General features: G+C 53.6%; 18 non-coding genes across 18 annotated transcripts; all 18 read left to right on the forward strand.

Annotated features, from left to right (window-relative positions):
- Positions 1–672: 672 nt before the first annotated feature.
- On the forward strand, positions 673–791 carry LOC124607935. Its single transcript, XR_006978858.1, has one exon. It is a non-coding gene; the product is annotated as a 5S ribosomal RNA (ribosomal RNA).
- A 1,149-nt stretch (positions 792–1,940) lies between these two features.
- LOC124607946 lies at positions 1,941–2,059 on the forward strand. Its single transcript, XR_006978859.1, has one exon. It is a non-coding gene; the product is annotated as a 5S ribosomal RNA (ribosomal RNA).
- Positions 2,060–3,196: 1,137 nt separating this feature from the next.
- Positions 3,197–3,315, forward strand: LOC124607957. The gene has a single exon (XR_006978860.1). It is a non-coding gene; the product is annotated as a 5S ribosomal RNA (ribosomal RNA).
- A 1,152-nt stretch (positions 3,316–4,467) lies between these two features.
- Positions 4,468–4,586, forward strand: LOC124607969. The gene has a single exon (XR_006978861.1). It is a non-coding gene; the product is annotated as a 5S ribosomal RNA (ribosomal RNA).
- A 1,143-nt stretch (positions 4,587–5,729) lies between these two features.
- On the forward strand, positions 5,730–5,848 carry LOC124607981. Its single transcript, XR_006978862.1, has one exon. It is a non-coding gene; the product is annotated as a 5S ribosomal RNA (ribosomal RNA).
- Positions 5,849–7,045: 1,197 nt separating this feature from the next.
- LOC124608540 lies at positions 7,046–7,164 on the forward strand. The gene has a single exon (XR_006979167.1). It is a non-coding gene; the product is annotated as a 5S ribosomal RNA (ribosomal RNA).
- A 1,149-nt stretch (positions 7,165–8,313) lies between these two features.
- On the forward strand, positions 8,314–8,432 carry LOC124607992. Its single transcript, XR_006978863.1, has one exon. It is a non-coding gene; the product is annotated as a 5S ribosomal RNA (ribosomal RNA).
- Positions 8,433–9,584: 1,152 nt separating this feature from the next.
- On the forward strand, positions 9,585–9,703 carry LOC124608004. The gene has a single exon (XR_006978865.1). It is a non-coding gene; the product is annotated as a 5S ribosomal RNA (ribosomal RNA).
- A 1,151-nt stretch (positions 9,704–10,854) lies between these two features.
- LOC124608015 lies at positions 10,855–10,973 on the forward strand. Its single transcript, XR_006978866.1, has one exon. It is a non-coding gene; the product is annotated as a 5S ribosomal RNA (ribosomal RNA).
- Positions 10,974–12,123: 1,150 nt separating this feature from the next.
- On the forward strand, positions 12,124–12,242 carry LOC124608026. The gene has a single exon (XR_006978867.1). It is a non-coding gene; the product is annotated as a 5S ribosomal RNA (ribosomal RNA).
- Positions 12,243–13,393: 1,151 nt separating this feature from the next.
- On the forward strand, positions 13,394–13,512 carry LOC124608039. The gene has a single exon (XR_006978868.1). It is a non-coding gene; the product is annotated as a 5S ribosomal RNA (ribosomal RNA).
- A 1,151-nt stretch (positions 13,513–14,663) lies between these two features.
- LOC124608050 lies at positions 14,664–14,782 on the forward strand. The gene has a single exon (XR_006978869.1). It is a non-coding gene; the product is annotated as a 5S ribosomal RNA (ribosomal RNA).
- Positions 14,783–15,932: 1,150 nt separating this feature from the next.
- On the forward strand, positions 15,933–16,051 carry LOC124608061. Its single transcript, XR_006978870.1, has one exon. It is a non-coding gene; the product is annotated as a 5S ribosomal RNA (ribosomal RNA).
- Positions 16,052–17,202: 1,151 nt separating this feature from the next.
- Positions 17,203–17,321, forward strand: LOC124608072. Its single transcript, XR_006978871.1, has one exon. It is a non-coding gene; the product is annotated as a 5S ribosomal RNA (ribosomal RNA).
- A 1,152-nt stretch (positions 17,322–18,473) lies between these two features.
- Positions 18,474–18,592, forward strand: LOC124608084. The gene has a single exon (XR_006978872.1). It is a non-coding gene; the product is annotated as a 5S ribosomal RNA (ribosomal RNA).
- Positions 18,593–19,695: 1,103 nt separating this feature from the next.
- On the forward strand, positions 19,696–19,814 carry LOC124608167. Its single transcript, XR_006978880.1, has one exon. It is a non-coding gene; the product is annotated as a 5S ribosomal RNA (ribosomal RNA).
- Positions 19,815–20,921: 1,107 nt separating this feature from the next.
- Positions 20,922–21,040, forward strand: LOC124607882. The gene has a single exon (XR_006978853.1). It is a non-coding gene; the product is annotated as a 5S ribosomal RNA (ribosomal RNA).
- A 1,103-nt stretch (positions 21,041–22,143) lies between these two features.
- Positions 22,144–22,262, forward strand: LOC124607998. The gene has a single exon (XR_006978864.1). It is a non-coding gene; the product is annotated as a 5S ribosomal RNA (ribosomal RNA).
- The last annotated feature ends 443 nt before the right edge of the window (positions 22,263–22,705 follow it).

A 22,705-nucleotide genomic window follows, 5' to 3' on the forward strand; every position in this document is an offset into this window, starting at 1 on the left:
TCTCTTTCGTCGCTAGAAGAGATGGATGCTTTGGCGACCCTCCTGTGTCCTGCGTCCCTGTTTTCGCACCTTTCCACGGCACGGCGCTGCCCTACCCGCCGCAAACGGCGTCTCGGACACGCCCGTTAGGCCCACGGCCGTCTCGCAGATGTTTGTCGTGCTTGTACTGTCATATGGGCCACGACCCGAGCGGCAGCGAGCGGCAGTCGAGCAAAGTCGGGACAAGTCGGGACGGGGACAGGGATAGGAATGGTGCGAATGCACTGCGAACTACGCAGACACCTGGTGTGAGGCGAGGCGAGGCGAGGCGAGGAAGCCCACATCGCTACCAGTGGCGCCCTCCAGCACGACACTGCCACACCCCGCACAGGCCCTCCGCTGGACACCAGGGACAAGATGCGCCCTCCGCTAGTGTCGAAGGCTGCACGCGCCCAGCGAATGACAGGACGTGCAACGAGCAGCAGTGCGTCTCACACACGCGGCGACGCGGCGGTGCGCCCGCTAATTCGGCCGTCGCTCCGCTGGGACGCCGGGCGCGCCCCCCGCGCCGTCCTCGAGGAGCTGGCTGTTGCGGAAGGAAGTGCTTTCGTCAAATGCGGCGGAAAACTAACATTTTGTGTATTGGGAGAGAAGCCGAACGCGTATTCTGCCGTGCTCCTACATTACATGAGTGCCAACGGCCATACCATGATGATTGCACCGGTTCTCGTCCGATCACCGAAGTTAAGCATCATTGGGCCCGGTTAGTACTTGGAGGGGTGACCGCCTGGGAAACCCGGGTGCTGTTGGCTCCTTTTTTTTTTTTTTTGTTATTATGTCGCTACCCCTGGCAGCCCAATAAAAAAAAAGTGCTGTTGGCTCCCTTACATTTTCCCCTTTTTGCATCGCTACCCCTGCCAGCCCTCTTTTCATACTACCTTTCCGTTGTGACAAAGATGCTTCCTTCAGCAATTTAAACGTGCCAAGAAATCCTTGACAATAACGAAACACTACGAATCGACACATGTGATCTGAAATAAGCCAGGGCCTCCTACTGTTTCGTAGCAGTGCAAAGTTCCAACAAAAAAAAAAAAAAAATTGAAAATAAACGACTGTAATAAACATAAGATACGATATTAATGGCCTCAGCTCGAAGAAGAATGTGCCAAGGAAGATTTCCAAAGAGTCTCTGGAGATAACAAAACAGTACGAACCGACAGATACGTTCTGAAATACGTCAGGGCTTATTGTTTTGTTGCATTGTACGACTGCAGATTTGTAAACAAAAATTTCTCTTTCGTCGCTAGAAGAGATGGATGCTTTGGCGACCCTCCTGTGTCCTGCGTCCCTGTTTTCGCACCTTTCCACGGCACGGCGCTGCCCTACCCGCCGCAAACGGCGTCTCGGACACGCCCGTTAGGCCCACGGCCGTCTCGCAGATGTTTGTCGTGCTTGTACTGTCATATGGGCCACGACCCGAGCGGCAGCGAGCGGCAGTCGAGCAAAGTCGGGACAAGTCGGGACGGGGACAGGGATAGGAATGGTGCGAATGCACTGCGAACTACGCAGACACCTGGTGTGAGGCGAGGCGAGGCGAGGCGAGGAAGCCCACATCGCTACCAGTGGCGCCCTCCAGCACGACACTGCCACACCCCGCACAGGCCCTCCGCTGGACACCAGGGACAAGATGCGCCCTCCGCTAGTGTCGAAGGCTGCACGCGCCCAGCGAATGACAGGACGTGCAACGAGCAGCAGTGCGTCTCACACACGCGGCGGTGCGCCCGCTAATTCGGCCGTCGCTCCGCTGGGACGCCGGGCGCGCCCCCCGCGCCGTCCTCGAGGAGCTGGCTGTTGCGGAAGGAAGTGCTTTCGTCAAATGCGGCGGAAAACGAAAACTAACATTTTGTGTATTGGGAGAGAAGCCGAACGCGTATTCTGCCGTGCTCCTACATTACATGAGTGCCAACGGCCATACCATGATGATTGCACCGGTTCTCGTCCGATCACCGAAGTTAAGCATCATTGGGCCCGGTTAGTACTTGGAGGGGTGACCGCCTGGGAAACCCGGGTGCTGTTGGCTCCTTTTTTTTTTTTTTTGTTATTATGTCGCTACCCCTGGCAGCCCAATAAAAAAAAAGTGCTGTTGGCTCCCTTACATTTTCCCCTTTTTGCATCGCTACCCCTGCCAGCCCTCTTTTCATACTACCTTTCCGTTGTGACAAAGATGCTTCCTTCAGCAATTTAAACGTGCCAAGAAATCCTTGACAATAACGAAACACTACGAATCGACACATGTGATCTGAAATAAGCCAGGGCCTCCTACTGTTTCGTAGCAGTGCAAAGTTCCAACAAAAAAAAAAAAAAAATTGAAAATAAACGACTGTAATAAACATAAGATACGATATTAATGGCCTCAGCTCGAAGAAGAATGTGCCAAGGAAGATTTCCAAAGAGTCTCTGGAGATAACAAAACAGTACGAACCGACAGATACGTTCTGAAATACGTCAGGGCTTATTGTTTTGTTGCATTGTACGACTGCAGATTTGTAAACAAAAATTTCTCTTTCGTCGCTAGAAGAGATGGATGCTTTGGCGACCCTCCTGTGTCCCTGTTTTCGCACCTTTCCACGGCACGCGCGCTGCCCTACCCGCCGCAAACGGCGTCTCGGACACGCCCGTTAGGCCCACGGCCGTCTCGCAGATGTTTGTCGTGCTTGTACTGTCATATGGGCCACGACCCGAGCGGCAGCGAGCGGCAGTCGAGCAAAGTCGGGACAAGTCGGGACGGGGACAGGGATAGGAATGGTGCGAATGCACTGCGAACTACGCAGACACCTGGTGTGAGGCGAGGCGAGGCGAGGCGAGGAAGCCCACATCGCTACCAGTGGCGCCCTCCAGCACGACACTGCCACACCCCGCACAGGCCCTCCGCTGGACACCAGGGACAAGATGCGCCCTCCGCTAGTGTCGAAGGCTGCACGCGCCCAGCGAATGACAGGACGTGCAACGAGCAGCAGTGCGTCTCACACACGCGGCGGTGCGCCCGCTAATTCGGCCGTCGCTCCGCTGGGACGCCGGGCGCGCCCCCCGCGCCGTCCTCGAGGAGCTGGCTGTTGCGGAAGGAAGTGCTTTCGTCAAATGCGGCGGAAAACTAACATTTTGTGTATTGGGAGAGAAGCCGAACGCGTATTCTGCCGTGCTCCTACATTACATGAGTGCCAACGGCCATACCATGATGATTGCACCGGTTCTCGTCCGATCACCGAAGTTAAGCATCATTGGGCCCGGTTAGTACTTGGAGGGGTGACCGCCTGGGAAACCCGGGTGCTGTTGGCTCCTTTTTTTTTTTTTTTTGTTATTATGTCGCTACCCCTGGCAGCCCAATAAAAAAAAAGTGCTGTTGGCTCCCTTACATTTTCCCCTTTTTGCATCGCTACCCCTGCCAGCCCTCTTTTCATACTACCTTTCCGTTGTGACAAAGATGCTTCCTTCAGCAATTTAAACGTGCCAAGAAATCCTTGACAATAACGAAACACTACGAATCGACACATGTGATCTGAAATAAGCCAGGGCCTCCTACTGTTTCGTAGCAGTGCAAAGTTCCAACAAAAAAAAAAAAAAAATTGAAAATAAACGACTGTAATAAACATAAGATACGATATTAATGGCCTCAGCTCGAAGAAGAATGTGCCAAGGAAGATTTCCAAAGAGTCTCTGGAGATAACAAAACAGTACGAACCGACAGATACGTTCTGAAATACGTCAGGGCTTATTGTTTTGTTGCATTGTACGACTGCAGATTTGTAAACAAAAATTTCTCTTTCGTCGCTAGAAGAGATGGATGCTTTGGCGACCCTCCTGTGTCCTGCGTCCCTGTTTTCGCACCTTTCCACGGCACGGCGCTGCCCTACCCGCCGCAAACGGCGTCTCGGACACGCCCGTTAGGCCCACGGCCGTCTCGCAGATGTTTGTCGTGCTTGTACTGTCATATGGGCCACGACCCGAGCGGCAGCGAGCGGCAGTCGAGCAAAGTCGGGACAAGTCGGGACGGGGACAGGGATAGGAATGGTGCGAATGCACTGCGAACTACGCAGACACCTGGTGTGAGGCGAGGCGAGGCGAGGCGAGGAAGCCCACATCGCTACCAGTGGCGCCCTCCAGCACGACACTGCCACACCCCGCACAGGCCCTCCGCTGGACACCAGGGACAAGATGCGCCCTCCGCTAGTGTCGAAGGCTGCACGCGCCCAGCGAATGACAGGACGTGCAACGAGCAGCAGTGCGTCTCACACACGCGGCGACGCGGCGGTGCGCCCGCTAATTCGGCCGTCGCTCCGCTGGGACGCCGGGCGCGCCCCCCGCGCCGTCCTCGAGGAGCTGGCTGTTGCGGAAGGAAGTGCTTTCGTCAAATGCGGCGGAAAACTAACATTTTGTGTATTGGGAGAGAAGCCGAACGCGTATTCTGCCGTGCTCCTACATTACATGAGTGCCAACGGCCATACCATGATGATTGCACCGGTTCTCGTCCGATCACCGAAGTTAAGCATCATTGGGCCCGGTTAGTACTTGGAGGGGTGACCGCCTGGGAAACCCGGGTGCTGTTGGCTCCTTTTTTTTTTTTTTTGTTATTATGTCGCTACCCCTGGCAGCCCAATAAAAAAAAAGTGCTGTTGGCTCCCTTACATTTTCCCCTTTTTGCATCGCTACCCCTGCCAGCCCTCTTTTCATACTACCTTTCCGTTGTGACAAAGATGCTTCCTTCAGCAATTTAAACGTGCCAAGAAATCCTTGACAATAACGAAACACTACGAATCGACACATGTGATCTGAAATAAGCCAGGGCCTCCTACTGTTTCGTAGCAGTGCAAAGTTCCAACAAAAAAAAAAAAAAAATTGAAAATAAACGACTGTAATAAACATAAGATACGATATTAATGGCCTCAGCTCGAAGAAGAATGTGCCAAGGAAGATTTCCAAAGAGTCTCTGGAGATAACAAAACAGTACGAACCGACAGATACGTTCTGAAATACGTCAGGGCTTATTGTTTTGTTGCATTGTACGACTGCAGATTTGTAAACAAAAATTTCTCTTTCGTCGCTAGAAGAGATGGATGCTTTGGCGACCCTCCTGTGTCCTGCGTCCCTGTTTTCGCACCTTTCCACGGCACGGCGCTGCCCTACCCGCCGCAAACGGCGTCTCGGACACGCCCGTTAGGCCCACGGCCGTCTCGCAGATGTTTGTCGTGCTTGTACTGTCATATGGGCCACGACCCGAGCGGCAGCGAGCGGCAGTCGAGCAAAGTCGGGACAAGTCGGGACGGGGACAGGGATAGGAATGGTGCGAATGCACTGCGAACTACGCAGACACCTGGTGTGAGGCGAGGCGAGGCGAGGCGAGGAAGCCCACATCGCTACCAGTGGCGCCCTCCAGCACGACACTGCCACACCCCGCACAGGCCCTCCGCTGGACACCAGGGACAAGATGCGCCCTCCGCTAGTGTCGAAGGCTGCACGCGCCCAGCGAATGACAGGACGTGCAACGAGCAGCAGTGCGTCTCACACACGCGGCGGTGCGCCCGCTAATTCGGCCGTCGCTCCGCTGGGACGCCGGGCGCGCCCCCCGCGCCGTCCTCGAGGAGCTGGCTGTTGCGGAAGGAAGTGCTTTCGTCAAATGCGGCGGAAAACTAACATTTTGTGTATTGGGAGAGAAGCCGAACGCGTATTCTGCCGTGCTCCTACATTACATGAGTGCCAACGGCCATACCATGATGATTGCACCGGTTCTCGTCCGATCACCGAAGTTAAGCATCATTGGGCCCGGTTAGTACTTGGAGGGGTGACCGCCTGGGAAACCCGGGTGCTGTTGGCTCCTTTTTTTTTTTTTTTGTTATTATGTCGCTACCCCTGGCAGCCCAATAAAAAAAAAGTGCTGTTGGCTCCCTTACATTTTCCCCTTTTTGCATCGCTACCCCTGCCAGCCCTCTTTTCATACTACCTTTCCGTTGTGACAAAGATGCTTCCTTCAGCAATTTAAACGTGCCAAGAAATCCTTGACAATAACGAAACACTACGAATCGACACATGTGATCTGAAATAAGCCAGGGCCTCCTACTGTTTCGTAGCAGTGCAAAGTTCCAACAAAAAAAAAAAAAAAATTGAAAATAAACGACTGTAATAAACATAAGATACGATATTAATGGCCTCAGCTCGAAGAAGAATGTGCCAAGGAAGATTTCCAAAGAGTCTCTGGAGATAACAAAACAGTACGAACCGACAGATACGTTCTGAAATACGTCAGGGCTTATTGTTTTGTTGCATTGTACGACTGCAGATTTGTAAACAAAAATTTCTCTTTCGTCGCTAGAAGAGATGGATGCTTTGGCGACCCTCCTGTGTCCTGCGTCCCTGTTTTCGCACCTTTCCACGGCACGGCGCTGCCCTCTCCTGTGTCCTGCGTCCCTGTTTTCGCACCTTTCCACGGCACGGCGCTGCCCTACCCGCCGCAAACGGCGTCTCGGACACGCCCGTTAGGCCCACGGCCGTCTCGCAGATGTTTGTCGTGCTTGTACTGTCATATGGGCCACGACCCGAGCGGCAGCGAGCGGCAGTCGAGCAAAGTCGGGACAAGTCGGGACGGGGACAGGGATAGGAATGGTGCGAATGCACTGCGAACTACGCAGACACCTGGTGTGAGGCGAGGCGAGGCGAGGCGAGGAAGCCCACATCGCTACCAGTGGCGCCCTCCAGCACGACACTGCCACACCCCGCACAGGCCCTCCGCTGGACACCAGGGACAAGATGCGCCCTCCGCTAGTGTCGAAGGCTGCACGCGCCCAGCGAATGACAGGACGTGCAACGAGCAGCAGTGCGTCTCACACACGCGGCGGTGCGCCCGCTAATTCGGCCGTCGCTCCGCTGGGACGCCGGGCGCGCCCCCCGCGCCGTCCTCGAGGAGCTGGCTGTTGCGGAAGGAAGTGCTTTCGTCAAATGCGGCGGAAAACTAACATTTTGTGTATTGGGAGAGAAGCCGAACGCGTATTCTGCCGTGCTCCTACATTACATGAGTGCCAACGGCCATACCATGATGATTGCACCGGTTCTCGTCCGATCACCGAAGTTAAGCATCATTGGGCCCGGTTAGTACTTGGAGGGGTGACCGCCTGGGAAACCCGGGTGCTGTTGCTGTTGGCTCCTTTTTTTTTTTTTTTGTTATTATGTCGCTACCCCTGGCAGCCCAATAAAAAAAAAGTGCTGTTGGCTCCCTTACATTTTCCCCTTTTTGCATCGCTACCCCTGCCAGCCCTCTTTTCATACTACCTTTCCGTTGTGACAAAGATGCTTCCTTCAGCAATTTAAACGTGCCAAGAAATCCTTGACAATAACGAAACACTACGAATCGACACATGTGATCTGAAATAAGCCAGGGCCTCCTACTGTTTCGTAGCAGTGCAAAGTTCCAACAAAAAAAAAAAAAAAATTGAAAATAAACGACTGTAATAAACATAAGATACGATATTAATGGCCTCAGCTCGAAGAAGAATGTGCCAAGGAAGATTTCCAAAGAGTCTCTGGAGATAACAAAACAGTACGAACCGACAGATACGTTCTGAAATACGTCAGGGCTTATTGTTTTGTTGCATTGTACGACTGCAGATTTGTAAACAAAAATTTCTCTTTCGTCGCTAGAAGAGATGGATGCTTTGGCGACCCTCCTGTGTCCTGCGTCCCTGTTTTCGCACCTTTCCACGGCACGGCGCTGCCCTACCCGCCGCAAACGGCGTCTCGGACACGCCCGTTAGGCCCACGGCCGTCTCGCAGATGTTTGTCGTGCTTGTACTGTCATATGGGCCACGACCCGAGCGGCAGCGAGCGGCAGTCGAGCAAAGTCGGGACAAGTCGGGACGGGGACAGGGATAGGAATGGTGCGAATGCACTGCGAACTACGCAGACACCTGGTGTGAGGCGAGGCGAGGCGAGGCGAGGAAGCCCACATCGCTACCAGTGGCGCCCTCCAGCACGACACTGCCACACCCCGCACAGGCCCTCCGCTGGACACCAGGGACAAGATGCGCCCTCCGCTAGTGTCGAAGGCTGCACGCGCCCAGCGAATGACAGGACGTGCAACGAGCAGCAGTGCGTCTCACACACGCGGCGGTGCGCCCGCTAATTCGGCCGTCGCTCCGCTGGGACGCCGGGCGCGCCCCCCGCGCCGTCCTCGAGGAGCTGGCTGTTGCGGAAGGAAGTGCTTTCGTCAAATGCGGCGGAAAACTAACATTTTGTGTATTGGGAGAGAAGCCGAACGCGTATTCTGCCGTGCTCCTACATTACATGAGTGCCAACGGCCATACCATGATGATTGCACCGGTTCTCGTCCGATCACCGAAGTTAAGCATCATTGGGCCCGGTTAGTACTTGGAGGGGTGACCGCCTGGGAAACCCGGGTGCTGTTGGCTCCTTTTTTTTTTTTTTTTGTTATTATGTCGCTACCCCTGGCAGCCCAATAAAAAAAAAGTGCTGTTGGCTCCCTTACATTTTCCCCTTTTTGCATCGCTACCCCTGCCAGCCCTCTTTTCATACTACCTTTCCGTTGTGACAAAGATGCTTCCTTCAGCAATTTAAACGTGCCAAGAAATCCTTGACAATAACGAAACACTACGAATCGACACATGTGATCTGAAATAAGCCAGGGCCTCCTACTGTTTCGTAGCAGTGCAAAGTTCCAACAAAAAAAAAAAAAAAATTGAAAATAAACGACTGTAATAAACATAAGATACGATATTAATGGCCTCAGCTCGAAGAAGAATGTGCCAAGGAAGATTTCCAAAGAGTCTCTGGAGATAACAAAACAGTACGAACCGACAGATACGTTCTGAAATACGTCAGGGCTTATTGTTTTGTTGCATTGTACGACTGCAGATTTGTAAACAAAAATTTCTCTTTCGTCGCTAGAAGAGATGGATGCTTTGGCGACCCTCCTGTGTCCTGCGTCCCTGTTTTCGCACCTTTCCACGGCACGGCGCTGCCCTACCCGCCGCAAACGGCGTCTCGGACACGCCCGTTAGGCCCACGGCCGTCTCGCAGATGTTTGTCGTGCTTGTACTGTCATATGGGCCACGACCCGAGCGGCAGCGAGCGGCAGTCGAGCAAAGTCGGGACAAGTCGGGACGGGGACAGGGATAGGAATGGTGCGAATGCACTGCGAACTACGCAGACACCTGGTGTGAGGCGAGGCGAGGCGAGGCGAGGAAGCCCACATCGCTACCAGTGGCGCCCTCCAGCACGACACTGCCACACCCCGCACAGGCCCTCCGCTGGACACCAGGGACAAGATGCGCCCTCCGCTAGTGTCGAAGGCTGCACGCGCCCAGCGAATGACAGGACGTGCAACGAGCAGCAGTGCGTCTCACACACGCGGCGACGCGGCGGTGCGCCCGCTAATTCGGCCGTCGCTCCGCTGGGACGCCGGGCGCGCCCCCCGCGCCGTCCTCGAGGAGCTGGCTGTTGCGGAAGGAAGTGCTTTCGTCAAATGCGGCGGAAAACTAACATTTTGTGTATTGGGAGAGAAGCCGAACGCGTATTCTGCCGTGCTCCTACATTACATGAGTGCCAACGGCCATACCATGATGATTGCACCGGTTCTCGTCCGATCACCGAAGTTAAGCATCATTGGGCCCGGTTAGTACTTGGAGGGGTGACCGCCTGGGAAACCCGGGTGCTGTTGGCTCCTTTTTTTTTTTTTTTGTTATTATGTCGCTACCCCTGGCAGCCCAATAAAAAAAAAGTGCTGTTGGCTCCCTTACATTTTCCCCTTTTTGCATCGCTACCCCTGCCAGCCCTCTTTTCATACTACCTTTCCGTTGTGACAAAGATGCTTCCTTCAGCAATTTAAACGTGCCAAGAAATCCTTGACAATAACGAAACACTACGAATCGACACATGTGATCTGAAATAAGCCAGGGCCTCCTACTGTTTCGTAGCAGTGCAAAGTTCCAACAAAAAAAAAAAAAAAATTGAAAATAAACGACTGTAATAAACATAAGATACGATATTAATGGCCTCAGCTCGAAGAAGAATGTGCCAAGGAAGATTTCCAAAGAGTCTCTGGAGATAACAAAACAGTACGAACCGACAGATACGTTCTGAAATACGTCAGGGCTTATTGTTTTGTTGCATTGTACGACTGCAGATTTGTAAACAAAAATTTCTCTTTCGTCGCTAGAAGAGATGGATGCTTTGGCGACCCTCCTGTGTCCTGCGTCCCTGTTTTCGCACCTTTCCACGGCACGGCGCTGCCCTACCCGCCGCAAACGGCGTCTCGGACACGCCCGTTAGGCCCACGGCCGTCTCGCAGATGTTTGTCGTGCTTGTACTGTCATATGGGCCACGACCCGAGCGGCAGCGAGCGGCAGTCGAGCAAAGTCGGGACAAGTCGGGACGGGGACAGGGATAGGAATGGTGCGAATGCACTGCGAACTACGCAGACACCTGGTGTGAGGCGAGGCGAGGCGAGGCGAGGAAGCCCACATCGCTACCAGTGGCGCCCTCCAGCACGACACTGCCACACCCCGCACAGGCCCTCCGCTGGACACCAGGGACAAGATGCGCCCTCCGCTAGTGTCGAAGGCTGCACGCGCCCAGCGAATGACAGGACGTGCAACGAGCAGCAGTGCGTCTCACACACGCGGCGACGCGGCGGTGCGCCCGCTAATTCGGCCGTCGCTCCGCTGGGACGCCGGGCGCGCCCCCCGCGCCGTCCTCGAGGAGCTGGCTGTTGCGGAAGGAAGTGCTTTCGTCAAATGCGGCGGAAAACTAACATTTTGTGTATTGGGAGAGAAGCCGAACGCGTATTCTGCCGTGCTCCTACATTACATGAGTGCCAACGGCCATACCATGATGATTGCACCGGTTCTCGTCCGATCACCGAAGTTAAGCATCATTGGGCCCGGTTAGTACTTGGAGGGGTGACCGCCTGGGAAACCCGGGTGCTGTTGGCTCCTTTTTTTTTTTTTTTGTTATTATGTCGCTACCCCTGGCAGCCCAATAAAAAAAAAGTGCTGTTGGCTCCCTTACATTTTCCCCTTTTTGCATCGCTACCCCTGCCAGCCCTCTTTTCATACTACCTTTCCGTTGTGACAAAGATGCTTCCTTCAGCAATTTAAACGTGCCAAGAAATCCTTGACAATAACGAAACACTACGAATCGACACATGTGATCTGAAATAAGCCAGGGCCTCCTACTGTTTCGTAGCAGTGCAAAGTTCCAACAAAAAAAAAAAAAAATTGAAAATAAACGACTGTAATAAACATAAGATACGATATTAATGGCCTCAGCTCGAAGAAGAATGTGCCAAGGAAGATTTCCAAAGAGTCTCTGGAGATAACAAAACAGTACGAACCGACAGATACGTTCTGAAATACGTCAGGGCTTATTGTTTTGTTGCATTGTACGACTGCAGATTTGTAAACAAAAATTTCTCTTTCGTCGCTAGAAGAGATGGATGCTTTGGCGACCCTCCTGTGTCCTGCGTCCCTGTTTTCGCACCTTTCCACGGCACGGCGCTGCCCTACCCGCCGCAAACGGCGTCTCGGACACGCCCGTTAGGCCCACGGCCGTCTCGCAGATGTTTGTCGTGCTTGTACTGTCATATGGGCCACGACCCGAGCGGCAGCGAGCGGCAGTCGAGCAAAGTCGGGACAAGTCGGGACGGGGACAGGGATAGGAATGGTGCGAATGCACTGCGAACTACGCAGACACCTGGTGTGAGGCGAGGCGAGGCGAGGCGAGGAAGCCCACATCGCTACCAGTGGCGCCCTCCAGCACGACACTGCCACACCCCGCACAGGCCCTCCGCTGGACACCAGGGACAAGATGCGCCCTCCGCTAGTGTCGAAGGCTGCACGCGCCCAGCGAATGACAGGACGTGCAACGAGCAGCAGTGCGTCTCACACACGCGGCGACGCGGCGGTGCGCCCGCTAATTCGGCCGTCGCTCCGCTGGGACGCCGGGCGCGCCCCCCGCGCCGTCCTCGAGGAGCTGGCTGTTGCGGAAGGAAGTGCTTTCGTCAAATGCGGCGGAAAACTAACATTTTGTGTATTGGGAGAGAAGCCGAACGCGTATTCTGCCGTGCTCCTACATTACATGAGTGCCAACGGCCATACCATGATGATTGCACCGGTTCTCGTCCGATCACCGAAGTTAAGCATCATTGGGCCCGGTTAGTACTTGGAGGGGTGACCGCCTGGGAAACCCGGGTGCTGTTGGCTCCTTTTTTTTTTTTTTTGTTATTATGTCGCTACCCCTGGCAGCCCAATAAAAAAAAAGTGCTGTTGGCTCCCTTACATTTTCCCCTTTTTGCATCGCTACCCCTGCCAGCCCTCTTTTCATACTACCTTTCCGTTGTGACAAAGATGCTTCCTTCAGCAATTTAAACGTGCCAAGAAATCCTTGACAATAACGAAACACTACGAATCGACACATGTGATCTGAAATAAGCCAGGGCCTCCTACTGTTTCGTAGCAGTGCAAAGTTCCAACAAAAAAAAAAAAAAAATTGAAAATAAACGACTGTAATAAACATAAGATACGATATTAATGGCCTCAGCTCGAAGAAGAATGTGCCAAGGAAGATTTCCAAAGAGTCTCTGGAGATAACAAAACAGTACGAACCGACAGATACGTTCTGAAATACGTCAGGGCTTATTGTTTTGTTGCATTGTACGACTGCAGATTTGTAAACAAAAATTTCTCTTTCGTCGCTAGAAGAGATGGATGCTTTGGCGACCCTCCTGTGTCCTGCGTCCCTGTTTTCGCACCTTTCCACGGCACGGCGCTGCCCTACCCGCCGCAAACGGCGTCTCGGACACGCCCGTTAGGCCCACGGCCGTCTCGCAGATGTTTGTCGTGCTTGTACTGTCATATGGGCCACGACCCGAGCGGCAGCGAGCGGCAGTCGAGCAAAGTCGGGACAAGTCGGGACGGGGACAGGGATAGGAATGGTGCGAATGCACTGCGAACTACGCAGACACCTGGTGTGAGGCGAGGCGAGGCGAGGCGAGGAAGCCCACATCGCTACCAGTGGCGCCCTCCAGCACGACACTGCCACACCCCGCACAGGCCCTCCGCTGGACACCAGGGACAAGATGCGCCCTCCGCTAGTGTCGAAGGCTGCACGCGCCCAGCGAATGACAGGACGTGCAACGAGCAGCAGTGCGTCTCACACACGCGGCGACGCGGCGGTGCGCCCGCTAATTCGGCCGTCGCTCCGCTGGGACGCCGGGCGCGCCCCCCGCGCCGTCCTCGAGGAGCTGGCTGTTGCGGAAGGAAGTGCTTTCGTCAAATGCGGCGGAAAACTAACATTTTGTGTATTGGGAGAGAAGCCGAACGCGTATTCTGCCGTGCTCCTACATTACATGAGTGCCAACGGCCATACCATGATGATTGCACCGGTTCTCGTCCGATCACCGAAGTTAAGCATCATTGGGCCCGGTTAGTACTTGGAGGGGTGACCGCCTGGGAAACCCGGGTGCTGTTGGCTCCTTTTTTTTTTTTTTTGTTATTATGTCGCTACCCCTGGCAGCCCAATAAAAAAAAAGTGCTGTTGGCTCCCTTACATTTTCCCCTTTTTGCATCGCTACCCCTGCCAGCCCTCTTTTCATACTACCTTTCCGTTGTGACAAAGATGCTTCCTTCAGCAATTTAAACGTGCCAAGAAATCCTTGACAATAACGAAACACTACGAATCGACACATGTGATCTGAAATAAGCCAGGGCCTCCTACTGTTTCGTAGCAGTGCAAAGTTCCAACAAAAAAAAAAAAAAAATTGAAAATAAACGACTGTAATAAACATAAGATACGATATTAATGGCCTCAGCTCGAAGAAGAATGTGCCAAGGAAGATTTCCAAAGAGTCTCTGGAGATAACAAAACAGTACGAACCGACAGATACGTTCTGAAATACGTCAGGGCTTATTGTTTTGTTGCATTGTACGACTGCAGATTTGTAAACAAAAATTTCTCTTTCGTCGCTAGAAGAGATGGATGCTTTGGCGACCCTCCTGTGTCCTGCGTCCCTGTTTTCGCACCTTTCCACGGCACGGCGCTGCCCTACCCGCCGCAAACGGCGTCTCGGACACGCCCGTTAGGCCCACGGCCGTCTCGCAGATGTTTGTCGTGCTTGTACTGTCATATGGGCCACGACCCGAGCGGCAGCGAGCGGCAGTCGAGCAAAGTCGGGACAAGTCGGGACGGGGACAGGGATAGGAATGGTGCGAATGCACTGCGAACTACGCAGACACCTGGTGTGAGGCGAGGCGAGGCGAGGCGAGGAAGCCCACATCGCTACCAGTGGCGCCCTCCAGCACGACACTGCCACACCCCGCACAGGCCCTCCGCTGGACACCAGGGACAAGATGCGCCCTCCGCTAGTGTCGAAGGCTGCACGCGCCCAGCGAATGACAGGACGTGCAACGAGCAGCAGTGCGTCTCACACACGCGGCGACGCGGCGGTGCGCCCGCTAATTCGGCCGTCGCTCCGCTGGGACGCCGGGCGCGCCCCCCGCGCCGTCCTCGAGGAGCTGGCTGTTGCGGAAGGAAGTGCTTTCGTCAAATGCGGCGGAAAACTAACATTTTGTGTATTGGGAGAGAAGCCGAACGCGTATTCTGCCGTGCTCCTACATTACATGAGTGCCAACGGCCATACCATGATGATTGCACCGGTTCTCGTCCGATCACCGAAGTTAAGCATCATTGGGCCCGGTTAGTACTTGGAGGGGTGACCGCCTGGGAAACCCGGGTGCTGTTGGCTCCTTTTTTTTTTTTTTTGTTATTATGTCGCTACCCCTGGCAGCCCAATAAAAAAAAAGTGCTGTTGGCTCCCTTACATTTTCCCCTTTTTGCATCGCTACCCCTGCCAGCCCTCTTTTCATACTACCTTTCCGTTGTGACAAAGATGCTTCCTTCAGCAATTTAAACGTGCCAAGAAATCCTTGACAATAACGAAACACTACGAATCGACACATGTGATCTGAAATAAGCCAGGGCCTCCTACTGTTTCGTAGCAGTGCAAAGTTCCAACAAAAAAAAAAAAAAATTGAAAATAAACGACTGTAATAAACATAAGATACGATATTAATGGCCTCAGCTCGAAGAAGAATGTGCCAAGGAAGATTTCCAAAGAGTCTCTGGAGATAACAAAACAGTACGAACCGACAGATACGTTCTGAAATACGTCAGGGCTTATTGTTTTGTTGCATTGTACGACTGCAGATTTGTAAACAAAAATTTCTCTTTCGTCGCTAGAAGAGATGGATGCTTTGGCGACCCTCCTGTGTCCTGCGTCCCTGTTTTCGCACCTTTCCACGGCACGGCGCTGCCCTACCCGCCGCAAACGGCGTCTCGGACACGCCCGTTAGGCCCACGGCCGTCTCGCAGATGTTTGTCGTGCTTGTACTGTCATATGGGCCACGACCCGAGCGGCAGCGAGCGGCAGTCGAGCAAAGTCGGGACAAGTCGGGACGGGGACAGGGATAGGAATGGTGCGAATGCACTGCGAACTACGCAGACACCTGGTGTGAGGCGAGGCGAGGCGAGGCGAGGAAGCCCACATCGCTACCAGTGGCGCCCTCCAGCACGACACTGCCACACCCCGCACAGGCCCTCCGCTGGACACCAGGGACAAGATGCGCCCTCCGCTAGTGTCGAAGGCTGCACGCGCCCAGCGAATGACAGGACGTGCAACGAGCAGCAGTGCGTCTCACACACGCGGCGACGCGGCGGTGCGCCCGCTAATTCGGCCGTCGCTCCGCTGGGACGCCGGGCGCGCCCCCCGCGCCGTCCTCGAGGAGCTGGCTGTTGCGGAAGGAAGTGCTTTCGTCAAATGCGGCGGAAAACTAACATTTTGTGTATTGGGAGAGAAGCCGAACGCGTATTCTGCCGTGCTCCTACATTACATGAGTGCCAACGGCCATACCATGATGATTGCACCGGTTCTCGTCCGATCACCGAAGTTAAGCATCATTGGGCCCGGTTAGTACTTGGAGGGGTGACCGCCTGGGAAACCCGGGTGCTGTTGGCTCCTTTTTTTTTTTTTTTGTTATTATGTCGCTACCCCTGGCAGCCCAATAAAAAAAAAGTGCTGTTGGCTCCCTTACATTTTCCCCTTTTTGCATCGCTACCCCTGCCAGCCCTCTTTTCATACTACCTTTCCGTTGTGACAAAGATGCTTCCTTCAGCAATTTAAACGTGCCAAGAAATCCTTGACAATAACGAAACACTACGAATCGACACATGTGATCTGAAATAAGCCAGGGCCTCCTACTGTTTCGTAGCAGTGCAAAGTTCCAACAAAAAAAAAAAAAAAATTGAAAATAAACGACTGTAATAAACATAAGATACGATATTAATGGCCTCAGCTCGAAGAAGAATGTGCCAAGGAAGATTTCCAAAGAGTCTCTGGAGATAACAAAACAGTACGAACCGACAGATACGTTCTGAAATACGTCAGGGCTTATTGTTTTGTTGCATTGTACGACTGCAGATTTGTAAACAAAAATTTCTCTTTCGTCGCTAGAAGAGATGGATGCTTTGGCGACCCTCCTGTGTCCTGCGTCCCTGTTTTCGCACCTTTCCACGGCACGGCGCTGCCCTACCCGCCGCAAACGGCGTCTCGGACACGCCCGTTAGGCCCACGGCCGTCTCGCAGATGTTTGTCGTGCTTGTACTGTCATATGGGCCACGACCCGAGCGGCAGCGAGCGGCAGTCGAGCAAAGTCGGGACAAGTCGGGACGGGGACAGGGATAGGAATGGTGCGAATGCACTGCGAACTACGCAGACACCTGGTGTGAGGCGAGGCGAGGCGAGGCGAGGAAGCCCACATCGCTACCAGTGGCGCCCTCCAGCACGACACTGCCACACCCCGCACAGGCCCTCCGCTGGACACCAGGGACAAGATGCGCCCTCCGCTAGTGTCGAAGGCTGCACGCGCCCAGCGAATGACAGGACGTGCAACGAGCAGCAGTGCGTCTCACACACGCGGCGACGCGGCGGTGCGCCCGCTAATTCGGCCGTCGCTCCGCTGGGACGCCGGGCGCGCCCCCCGCGCCGTCCTCGAGGAGCTGGCTGTTGCGGAAGGAAGTGCTTTCGTCAAATGCGGCGGAAAACTAACATTTTGTGTATTGGGAGAGAAGCCGAACGCGTATTCTGCCGTGCTCCTACATTACATGAGTGCCAACGGCCATACCATGATGATTGCACCGGTTCTCGTCCGATCACCGAAGTTAAGCATCATTGGGCCCGGTTAGTACTTGGAGGGGTGACCGCCTGGGAAACCCGGGTGCTGTTGGCTCCTTTTTTTTTTTTTTTGTTATTATGTCGCTACCCCTGGCAGCCCAATAAAAAAAAAGTGCTGTTGGCTCCCTTACATTTTCCCCTTTTTGCATCGCTACCCCTGCCAGCCCTCTTTTCATACTACCTTTCCGTTGTGACAAAGATGCTTCCTTCAGCAATTTAAACGTGCCAAGAAATCCTTGACAATAACGAAACACTACGAATCGACACATGTGATCTGAAATAAGCCAGGGCCTCCTACTGTTTCGTAGCAGTGCAAAGTTCCAACAAAAAAAAAAAAAAAAATTGAAAATAAACGACTGTAATAAACATAAGATACGATATTAATGGCCTCAGCTCGAAGAAGAATGTGCCAAGGAAGATTTCCAAAGAGTCTCTGGAGATAACAAAACAGTACGAACCGACAGATACGTTCTGAAATACGTCAGGGCTTATTGTTTTGTTGCATTGTACGACTGCAGATTTGTAAACAAAAATTTCTCTTTCGTCGCTAGAAGAGATGGATGCTTTGGCGACCCTCCTGTGTCCTGCGTCCCTGTTTTCGCACCTTTCCACGGCACGGCGCTGCCCTACCCGCCGCAAACGGCGTCTCGGACACGCCCGTTAGGCCCACGGCCGTCTCGCAGATGTTTGTCGTGCTTGTACTGTCATATGGGCCACGACCCGAGCGGCAGCGAGCGGCAGTCGAGCAAAGTCGGGACAAGTCGGGACGGGGACAGGGATAGGAATGGTGCGAATGCACTGCGAACTACGCAGACACCTGGTGTGAGGCGAGGCGAGGCGAGGCGAGGAAGCCCACATCGCTACCAGTGGCGCCCTCCAGCACGACACTGCCACACCCCGCACAGGCCCTCCGCTGGACACCAGGGACAAGATGCGCCCTCCGCTAGTGTCGAAGGCTGCACGCGCCCAGCGAATGACAGGACGTGCAACGAGCAGCAGTGCGTCTCACACACGCGGCGACGCGGCGGTGCGCCCGCTAATTCGGCCGTCGCTCCGCTGGGACGCCGGGCGCGCCCCCCGCGCCGTCCTCGAGGAGCTGGCTGTTGCGGAAGGAAGTGCTTTCGTCAAATGCGGCGGAAAACTAACATTTTGTGTATTGGGAGAGAAGCCGAACGCGTATTCTGCCGTGCTCCTACATTACATGAGTGCCAACGGCCATACCATGATGATTGCACCGGTTCTCGTCCGATCACCGAAGTTAAGCATCATTGGGCCCGGTTAGTACTTGGAGGGGTGACCGCCTGGGAAACCCGGGTGCTGTTGGCTCCTTTTTTTTTTTTTTTGTTATTATGTCGCTACCCCTGGCAGCCCAATAAAAAAAAAGTGCTGTTGGCTCCCTTACATTTTCCCCTTTTTGCATCGCTACCCCTGCCAGCCCTCTTTTCATACTACCTTTCCGTTGTGACAAAGATGCTTCCTTCAGCAATTTAAACGTGCCAAGAAATCCTTGACAATAACGAAACACTACGAATGGACAGATGTGATCTGAAATAAGCCAGGGCCTCCTACTGTTTCGTAGCAGTGCAAAGTTCCAACAAAAAAAAAATTGAAAATAAACGACTGTAATAAACATAAGATACGATATTAATGGCCTCAGCTCGAAGAAGAATGTGCCAAGGAAGATTTCCAAAGAGTCTCTGGAGATAACAAAACAGTACGAACCGACAGATACGTTCTGAAATACGTCAGGGCTTATTGTTTTGTTGCATTGTACGACTGCAGATTTGTAAACAAAAATTTCTCTTTCGTCGCTAGAAGAGATGGATGCTTTGGCGACCCTCCTGTGTCCTGCGTCCCTGTTTTCGCACCTTTCCACGGCACGGCGCTGCCCTACCCGCCGCAAACGGCGTCTCGGACACGCCCGTTAGGCCCACGGCCGTCTCGCAGATGTTTGTCGTGCTTGTACTGTCATATGGGCCACGACCCGAGCGGCAGCGAGCGGCAGTCGAGCAACGGGGATAGGAATGGTGCGAATGCACTGCGAACCACGCAGACACCTGGTGTGAGGCGAGGCGAGGAAGCCCACATCGCTACCAGTGGCGCCCTCCAGCACGACACTGCCACACCCCGCACAGGCCCTCCGCTGGACACCAGGGACAAGATGCGTCCTCCGCTAGTGTCGAAGGCTGCACGCGCCCAGCGAATGACAGGACGTGCAACGAGCAGCAGTGCGTCTCACACACGCGGCGGTGCGCCCGCTAATTCGGCCGTCGCTCCGCTGGGACGCCGGGCGCGCCCCCCGCGCCGTCCTCGAGGAGCTGGCTGTTGCGGAAGGAAGTGCTTTCGTCAAATGCGGCGGAAAACTAACATTTTGTGTATTGGGAGAGAAGCCGAACGCGAATTCTGCCGTGCTCCTACATTACATGATTGCCAACGGCCATACTATGATGATTGCACCGGTTCTCGTCCGATCACCGAAGTTAAGCATCATTGGGCCCGGTTAGTACTTGGAGGGGTGACCGCCTGGGAAACCCGGGTGCTGTTGGCTCCTTTTTTTTTTTTTTGTTATTATGTCGCTACCCCTGGCAGCCCAATAAAAAAAAAGTGCTGTTGGCTCCCTTACATTTTCCCCTTTTTGCATCGCTACCCCTGCCAGCCCTCTTTTCATACTACCTTTCCGTTGTGACAAAGATGCTTCCTTCAGCAATTTAAACGTGCCAAGAAATCCTTGACAATAACGAAACACTACGAATCGACACATGTGATCTGAAATAAGCCAGGGCCTCCTACTGTTTCGTAGCAGTGCAAAGTTCCAACAAAAAAAAAAAAAAATTGAAAATAAACGACTGTAATAAACATAAGATACGATATTAATGGCCTCAGCTCGAAGAAGAATGTGCCAAGGAAGATTTCCAAAGAGTCTCTGGAGATAACAAAACAGTACGAACCGACAGATACGTTCTGAAATACGTCAGGGCTTATTGTTTTGTTGCATTGTACGACTGCAGATTTGTAAACAAAAATTTCTCTTTCGTCGCTAGAAGAGATGGATGCTTTGGCGACCCTCCTGTGTCCTGCGTCCCTGTTTTCGCACCTTTCCACGGCACGGCGCTGCCCTACCCGCCGCAAACGGCGTCTCGGACACGCCCGTTAGGCCCACGGCCGTCTCGCAGATGTTTGTCGTGCTTGTACTGTCATATGGGCCACGACCCGAGCGGCAGCGAGCGGCAGTCGAGCAACGGGGATAGGAATGGTGCGAATGCACTGCGAACCACGCAGACACCTGGTGTGAGGCGAGGCGAGGAAGCCCACATCGCTACCAGTGGCGCCCTCCAGCACGACACTGCCACACCCCGCACAGGCCCTCCGCTGGACACCAGGGACAAGATGCGCCCTCCGCTAGTGTCGAAGGCTGCACGCGCCCAGCGAATGACAGGACGTGCAACGAGCAGCAGTGCGTCTCACACACGCGGCGGTGCGCCCGCTAATTCGGCCGTCGCTCCGCTGGGACGCCGGGCGCGCCCCCCGCGCCGTCCTCGAGGAGCTGGCTGTTGCGGAAGGAAGTGCTTTCGTCAAATGCGGCGGAAAACTAACATTTTGTGTATTGGGAGAGAAGCCGAACGCGTATTCTGCCGTGCTCCTACATTACATGAGTGCCAACGGCCATACCATGATGATTGCACCGGTTCTCGTCCGATCACCGAAGTTAAGCATCATTGGGCCCGGTTAGTACTTGGATGGGTGACCGCCTGGGAAACCCGGGTGCTGTTGGCTCCCTTCTTTTTTTTGTTATTATGTCGCTACCCCTGGCAGCCCAATAAAAAAAGAAAGGTGCTGTTGGATCCCTTACATTTTCTCCTTTTTGCATCGCTACCCCTGCCAGCCCTCCTTTCATACTACCTTTCCGTTGTGACAAAGATGCTTCCTTCAGCAATTTAAACGTGCCAAGAAATCCTTGACAATAACGAAACACTACGAATGGACAGATGTGATCTGAAATAAGCCAGGGCCTCCTACTGTTTTGTAGCAGTGCAAAGTTCCAACAAAAAAAAAATTGAAAATAAACGACTGTAATAAACATAAGATACGATATTAATGGCCTCAGCTCGAAGAAGAATGTGCCAAGGAAGATTTCCAAAGAGTCTCTGGAGATAACAAAACAGTACGAACCGACAGATACGTTCTGAAATACGTCAGGGCTTATTGTTTTGTTGCATTGTACGACTGCAGATTTGTAAACAAAAATTTCTCTTTCGTCGCTAGAAGAGATGGATGCTTTGGCGACCCTCCTGTGTCCTGCGTCCCTGTTTTCGCACCTTTCCACGGCACGGCGCTGCCCTACCCGCCGCAAACGGCGTCTCGGACACGCCCGTTAGGCCCACGGCCGTCTCGCAGATGTTTGTCGTGCTTGTACTGTCATATGGGCCACGACCCGAGCGGCAGCGAGCGGCAGTCGAGCAACGGGGATAGGAATGGTGCGAATGCACTGCGAACCACGCAGACACCTGGTGTGAGGCGAGGCGAGGAAGCCCACATCGCTACCAGTGGCGCCCTCCAGCACGACACTGCCACACCCCGCACAGGCCCTCCGCTGGACACCAGGGACAAGATGCGCCCTCCGCTAGTGTCGAAGGCTGCACGCGCCCAGCGAATGACAGGACGTGCAACGAGCAGCAGTGCGTCTCACACACGCGGCGGTGCGCCCGCTAATTCGGCCGTCGCTCCGCTGGGACGCCGGGCGCGCCCCCCGCGCCGTCCTCGAGGAGCTGGCTGTTGCGGAAGGAAGTGCTTTCGTCAAATGCGGCGGAAAACTAACATTTTGTGTATTGGGAGAGAAGCCGAACGCGTATTCTGCCGTGCTCCTACATTACATGAGTGCCAACGGCCATACCATGATGATTGCACCGGTTCTCGTCCGATCACCGAAGTTAAGCATCATTGGGCCCGGTTAGTACTTGGATGGGTGACCGCCTGGGAAACCCGGGTGCTGTTGGCTCCCTTCTTTTTTTTGTTATTATGTCGCTACCCCTGGCAGCCCAATAAAAAAAGAAAGGTGCTGGTGGATCCCTTACATTTTCTCCTTTTTGCATCGCTATCCCTGCCAGCCCTCTTTTCATACTACCTTTCCGTTGTGACAAAGATGCTTCCTTCAGCAATTTAAACGTGCCAAGAAATCCTTGACAATAACGAAACACTACGAATGGACAGATGTGATCTGAAATAAGCCAGGGCCTCCTACTGTTTTGTAGCAGTGCAAAGTTCCAACAAAAAAAAAATTGAAAATAAACGACTGTAATAAACATAAGATACGATATTAATGGCCTCAGCTCGAAGAAGAATGTGCCAAGGAAGATTTCCAAAGAGTCTCTGGAGATAACAAAACAGTACGAACCGACAGATACGTTCTGAAATACGTCAGGGCTTATTGTTTTGTTGCAT

The sequence above is a fragment of the Schistocerca americana genome, chromosome 3 (genome assembly GCF_021461395.2).
Source record: "Schistocerca americana isolate TAMUIC-IGC-003095 chromosome 3, iqSchAmer2.1, whole genome shotgun sequence".
Classification (NCBI taxonomy): Eukaryota; Metazoa; Arthropoda; class Insecta; order Orthoptera; family Acrididae; genus Schistocerca; species Schistocerca americana.